This window comes from Bidens hawaiensis, unplaced genomic scaffold (genome assembly GCF_021521415.1).
Source record: "Bidens hawaiensis isolate Kalapana, Puna unplaced genomic scaffold, B.hawaiensis_p1.1 tig00012466_1, whole genome shotgun sequence".
Classification (NCBI taxonomy): Eukaryota; Viridiplantae; Streptophyta; class Magnoliopsida; order Asterales; family Asteraceae; genus Bidens; species Bidens hawaiensis.
Genome location: NW_027492016.1, coordinates 173,959 through 181,026, shown reverse-complemented (window position 1 = coordinate 181,026; position 7,068 = coordinate 173,959). Strand labels below are relative to the sequence as shown.

General features: G+C 36.8%; 1 long non-coding RNA gene across 1 annotated transcript; it reads left to right on the top strand.

Annotated features, from left to right (window-relative positions):
• Window positions 1-186: 186 nt before the first annotated feature.
• LOC143541024 (uncharacterized) lies at window positions 187-693 on the top strand. Its single transcript, XR_013136686.1, has 3 exons — window positions 187-314; window positions 412-495; window positions 589-693. It is a non-coding gene; the product is annotated as an uncharacterized LOC143541024 (long non-coding RNA).
• The last annotated feature ends 6,375 nt before the right edge of the window (window positions 694-7,068 follow it).

Below are 7,068 nucleotides of genomic sequence, written 5' to 3'. Positions count from 1 at the left end.
TTGGTTCATGCTACGATTCGTGTATGCATTAGTTCCTAAATATCGCAGCGTCTAATTTCAGTACTTATGTGGTGAGTTTAAATTGGGTTTTTAGCTAAAATGAACATCAAACCCTAACCCTAAAAATTGGGTTTTTGTTTATTTTTTATTTTTTTTTAATTTGAATGTGGTGAGTTTATTAGGTTATAGTGAGGATGAGACCATTGAATAATAATGAAGGAGGAACAGTAATCCAGAAGACTTTGGGTGATTCGTTGACGATGCTAGGGCACCAGTGAACTTTTGATCATGTTGCAGATGTATCGTCGACTCAGGCAAGTTAATTGTTAATCATTCTTAGCTTTCATGTTGCAGATTTTATGAAGTTTTCGTACAGTTTGTTAATGTTTCGTGTTCGAATGTGTGTTTCAGATTGATATATTCCAGCTTGTGGGAGCTCCGCTTGTTGAAAACTGTCTTGCTGGATTTAACAGCTCGATATTCGCATATGGGCAGGTATAAATAAATGCACTTTTATTGCCATCTTTTATGGTTTTTGACTTTTGTTTGTTGCTATTTGTATTAATATTTTTAATTTGATTTGTCTAGACCGGGAGTGGAAAGACCTACACGATATGGGGTCTGGCCAATACCTTGTTAGAAGAAACCTCAAATAGTAATGAACAAGGATTAACGTCCCGTGTATTTTCTAGATTATTTTCTCGCATGAATGAGGTCTCTTTTTAGTTTTTTTATATCCTTTTTGTTATAGTTTTAGTTGTGAATTTGTCTCATGAGTTACTTTTTTTTCTCGTAGGAGCAAAATAAACATGCTGACAAACAACTTACGTATCAGTGTCGATGTTCTTTTCTTGAGGTAACATGATGGTCTTTTATAATCAATAACTGAACTTTATGCTGCAATTGTTGTATGATGCCGAAACATATTATATACCGATCTATAATGAACAAATCACTGACTTGCTGAATCCATCTCAAAGAAATCTTCATCTAAGAGAGGATAATAAAACTGGGGTGTATGTTGAGAATTTGACCGAGGAAACTATTTGCAGTATGAAAGATGTGACTCAGCTCCTCAAAAAGGTATTGAATTTGTCAACAAGATTCATATATTTGACTCTCACTTGCATTTGACTAATAGTCAAACAGAAGTATTGAAGCCCGATATAATATTATTTGATGATTCTTAACAAATATTCAGGATGGTGTTGGTTCATGCTACGATTCGTGTATGCATTAGTTCCTAAATATCGCAGCGTCTAATTTCAGTACTTATGTAACCTCTAATTTAAGTTTACTTTAATCACGTTTATTGAATCATACCTTTTAGGCAGATTAACTTTATTTGTTACTGAATATAAGAATTTTTTTTAAATTGCGGGTTGTTATTTGATTATTATTATTTGTTGTTGTTGTTGTTGTTGTTATTATTATTATTATTATTTTTAAAACTTTATAAGGTTGGGAGTATTATTGATAATTTAATCTTTTGCAGCCTCCACAATCATTTCATGTGACAATGGAGGAGTATATAAACGAAGCAACACGGATGGTGCTCGCCCCAACCGACACTTTGGTGCGTATAAATTTACTATTACACCAAAAAAAATATTTATTTCATAATATTTTTCAATTGCAGGAATATCCCAAAAGGCTTATGCTGACTTATAAACCAGAAGAAAGCAATGAGCCTATTCAAGATTATGAAGATTCACCTGTTGCAGCTAAGCCTGTGCCCATTGATAATATTTTTGTGTCAAATGACAATACTACCCCTTACTCCGCACATTGACAATAATGTTACAGTCATGTCAAAGTCGAGAAGCTTGAGTCGTTGAATCTGTTAATTCTGATCATCATCATTATCATAATCATCATCATGATTTTCGTACGGTGGCTGCTGCTTTAAACATGAAGATTATTAACTTTGAAGGCTATACTATGCCTCACTTTTGCAAGAATGCTGCAGTTAACTACATAAAAGAAGGCCATTAAAGGATTGAATAATTCAGTGTCATTAGACATTAACTGATAATAATTGTTTCATTGGAGTAACACCAAATGATGATGGTCATGATGTGGTGTTAAAAGACATAGATGACTTCCTTCATGTTTGTTCAAATAATTAATATAACATCCCCTGCCAGGTATGAAGGTGAATACTTCACAAATTTTTTGTGTTTATCTTTTGTTCTGTTTTGATATGGTTCAGTTTACTTTTACCGGTTTTTTGTATTGGTTTGGCTTTAGTTTTTTTATTGTTTTTGGTATTGTTTCGGTTTCGATTTTTCCGTCTTTTGTTTCTTCGATTCAAGTTTTTTGGTTTCGTATCGGTAAGTTTTTTACTGTTGGTTTCGTTTCAGTGTTTTTGGTTGTGTTTAGTTTTGTTTCGGTTTAGTTTCAAATTATTCGGTTTCGCTTTGGTATTCTTTTTTAGTCTCATTTCGGTTTATTCGGTCGTTTTGGTTTAGATTCGGTCTTTGGCCAGGTTACCGGGTCAACAGCAAACGGCCCGATTGGAAATAGCAAAGAGGGTTGGAGTATTTACATTACAAAATGAAGCAACTTGATTATATTTCAAGATTTGAAACCACCAGTTATTTTGTTGGGCGACGATTATGCTGCAAAGTTATCAGATTTCGGGCTGGCAAAGGTGGGCCCGCTTTGAGATAACTCTTCCTCTTTTTTTTACCTTTAATGCTACAACTTAAAAAAAAAGGCTTGTAAATATTTTGGGTGAAAACTTCAATCAATTGAAGCTCTTCATACTTATGACTACTGGACCTGTTTCATATAACATTCATAGGTCAAAGATAGATAATGTGGGAACCAAACTGGTAAATATAATGAGTCAAACGAGTTGACAGTCCCACATTCTTCCAAATCATAAACCTGCTAAAACATTCTATTAAAAAATATTATTTCTTGTAATGCTATTTAGAAAACAAATTGTTACAAACAAAAATGGCCAAGATGGAGGAATACCAAATGCAGTCAAAAATTTTTATACAGTTTTTATGATATTTATGATGTTTTTAGACATACGCATAAAATATAAAATAAGTTGCTTGACCCATTTGACTCGTGTACATGCACGGGTTAAGATTTTGGGTTTTTTTTTCTTATTATCCAAAACTAATTACGATTCAATTGTTACATGAAGTGTAATCTATATTTGAGAAAAACAGACATCCTCAGTAACACCTCAACTGTATAAACTTACATTTTGGAATTATGTTGAATTATATTGCTATGGTATCATAACGAACTAAACAGTTACCAACCGAATCATCGTTATATCACTGCCGCACCGCAAACCAAAATCACACAGACCAAATTCCTATTGCGGCCCGTCGCAATACGCGGGCTCACCTACTAGTAATATATAAGATGCGAAACTGTAAAAATAAAAATAAAAAATAAAACATGGACCTGGGTGTTGGGCCCGGCTCAAAAATAAGATCATATAATAAAAATCATTAATGAAGCCTTTAAATTAATAAGTCGGTTACGAATTTTCCTTACAAAAAGTAGGTGATCAGTTGAAAATTAATTCATCGTTGGAAACCTTTGTTTTGTTTCGTTACATACCCTAAAAGCTTTGTCGAATTTCTTTGCGTACGATGATGAACATGAAGCGCCAAAACACTGCCTACGATGAAGACAAGCATAAATCGATGTTCATCGTCACCGCGTAGTAGGACAACCGAACTCCGTAGAGATTGTCCGTACCTATACACTGTTAATCGCCGGGTAATAATCCATTCATCCTCACTTTTTTTAAATTTTAGTTATTGTTATTATTAATTTGTGATGCCTTCTTGGTAGAGGGTTTTGAGTTGATAATATTAATAATAATAGTTGTGTTTTGATGCAGGTTCTAAATTTTGAATTTGAGAAGAAGTGTCCGGCGTCTTTATCAGGGTTGAACGTGTATGCATGCTTGGTATGCGGTACATATCGCCAAGGGAGAGGGAAGAAGACGCATGCATATAATCATAGCCTTAAAGCGGGACATCATGTATACATCAATCTTCACACAAAAAAGATCTACTGTCTGCCTGATGGCTATGAAGTCTATGATCCCTCACTCGATGATATAACCCAAGGATTAACAATAATGATACAAATAGACAATGCTTGAGGGATAATTTTCTCTTTCATCGATTCGCTCTCGTCTGAAGTAGAAGAAGGCAGTGTTATAAGGTCACTTCTAGTGAACAGATGAGTTCATTCATACACTCATAATTTTCTCTTCACAATACTTTATCGCTTCTGCACTCGCCTGAAGCGATGCTTATGTAATTGCTAAGTGTTTTGAGTTGAGAGTTTATAGTTGTAACTGTGTTTTTAAGTGTTTCGTTTGAACATTAAACTTTGTAACTGGTTGATTATTTGATGTATTTCAAACTTTTGGTAATTTTGTCATAATCCTCAGTTGTGGTGTAAAGTGTAATACATGTTTAGCACTCAGGTAGCAAAGTTAACCATCATGGCCCCTCAATTCATACACAGCAACGCCATCTAGTGCTTTAATAACATTGGTTCCGTAATATTTCAAGTTATAAAGTTCACTATCATGTATCTTGTCGGTCCATCAAAATGTATCTTGTTAACTTAAGCCATTACCTGAATGGTTCTATAATCATTGTAAAACTAAGGTTTATAAATTAGTTAATCCTTATATGGGTTAAAACGGGCAGCTAGAATGTAAAATGAATTGATATATGATTTGTACATATATATATAGTAAAAATGATTTCTCGTGGTTTGTTAAATATGTTTCTAAGTCTTTGATCTTCTTATTAGTATATATATGTGTAGATGATATTGTGTTGATTGATACGTAGCAATGAATCTTAGATAAATAATGTTAAGAAGAATTAAGGAAAAGATTTTAGATAAAAGACCAAGGGACGTTAAGGTGTTATTTATTTATTTATTTATTTATTTATTTTGAAATAGGAAGTTTTATAATCTAACTTGGGTGTGTGATTGTGTGTTTAACCACCCCCCCCCCCCCCCCAAAAAAAAAAGAAAAAAAGAAAAGGCAAGCATAACGTGGTGTTTGGGGCGGTAAGGAGTTGATGTGGCCAAGATTTTACACCCCATGTGACCTCACAATGCACAGCTTTAGTAGTATTTTGTTTTGTGGATAAAGGTGTGTATTCACATATTTTAAGGCAGTGTCAAAACATATTAGAACAAGGTTGCAATCTAATATGCATTTATCATCAAAATTTACAAATGCACATGATATCACAAAAAAGTTATCTAAGAATTTTTCATCCATAGTGAAGAGGTATGTACCCGTCTCAACACCGAGCAAGGCGGGTCAACCCACAAGATATAGACAAGAGGCTTGAAATCAAGGCATTACGAAGTCACAAAGCCAAAACCTATGCGCATGGCGCATATCACATATGCTCATGCATCACATGCTCAGGCATCATACGCCCAGGCACCACACATGCTCAGGCATCACATATGCTCACGCATATCACATATGCGCGTGGCGCATCAGCGCGCGGCGCATATCACATGCTCGTGCATATCACATCTGCGCATGAAACATCTGCGCGTGAGAATAAAGAGAAGACCTCGCGCATCCTCAGGATTGGCGCATATCACACACGCACATAATCAACCTCGTCCTTATCCAAATCAGGATTAGGGCAACCTTGATTGTGCACGTCAGACAACCTTCCAGAAGGTATCTTTTTAAGGAATAAGAATATGCTGATGTTGACAGCTGCCGAATGAAAGGTGGACAACTCAGCATAACCCATGTGCTACCACGTGATTATAACCAATGAGAAAGCACCAGGTGTCCCAGAGGACACGTGGCGCAGAGCAATTGGAGGAGGCCAACAAGGCTGAGCCCAATCAGTGGAAACCCTAGCACTATAAATACAGCATCAACTCCACAAGGAGAGACACTCAATCATATCACATTCAATCATATTCAATTACATTCAATCACAGACAGTTACAGCCAGTAACATACACAATCATCAGATAACATCCAATTACAGAGTATTCAGCTATTAAGCAATACACTCCAAATTCCTTACTCTCACATATTATTATCTTCTCCCACAAATACTTATTCTCACACCGGAGGGTTACCCCAAAGAGGACCCCTCTGTCCCTTTCTGAGGGGTAAGTTGACGGTGCTGTTCATTTTGTAGGTGGAAGAACACAGATCCAAGAAAACCATCGGTGAAATAGTATAATCACACCCGAGGAAAGTAGATCGTCTACCAGTGAGTCGATCAACGCTTCTTCATTGGCGCCATCCACTGTTACAACGGCAATCAGATCTCATCAGATCTATATATAAAAAAAAATCACCATGGTTTCTGGCGTTCATAACGTTGATCAAGTTCTGGAGGATATTGAACGTGAGGATGTTAATGAGGGACAGCAGTTTCTGAGGGGGCCGCGTGATTCTACGCGCACCACCAGTAACCGTCCCTTCATCACAACTCCTCACGGCCAGACTGAAACTCCTCCAGACGATCTCACGTTACAAAATCTTGCCGGCGCGAAACAAAAAGGACCAATGGGTCCAGAAGATGAAACAAATGATCCTAAAGAATGGCTCATAAACGAGCAGCGGCGTCTAATGGACAAGTATAATGAGATGGTCAAACAGAAAAAGCTAGCCGACTTAACACAAAGGCAAGCGCTTGATAAGCAAACTGTTCATGGAACAAAAAGGCCGCGCGCGCCGGAAGAAGGACATTTTGTTCACACGACTCCCCTCACTAAAACGCCTTCACAGGTGTTAAGCACTGAGAACGTCCACTTCAAAAGCCCCAAGCCACTACACTACAAGGGATCATCAGACAGTGGCAAGTACTGTGAGTTTCACAAATCCACAGGACACAACACCGATGCATGCCACCACTTGAAGGACGCAATTGAGAAGGATGTGAAATCAGGCAAGCTGGCTCACCTGGTAAAAAACTCAAGACCAAAAAATGAACAACCAGAAGGAGCCTCTGCCAGCAAAAAGTACAAAAGAATCTGTGTAGCCGAGGGAGGAATGCAAGGGCAAACGTC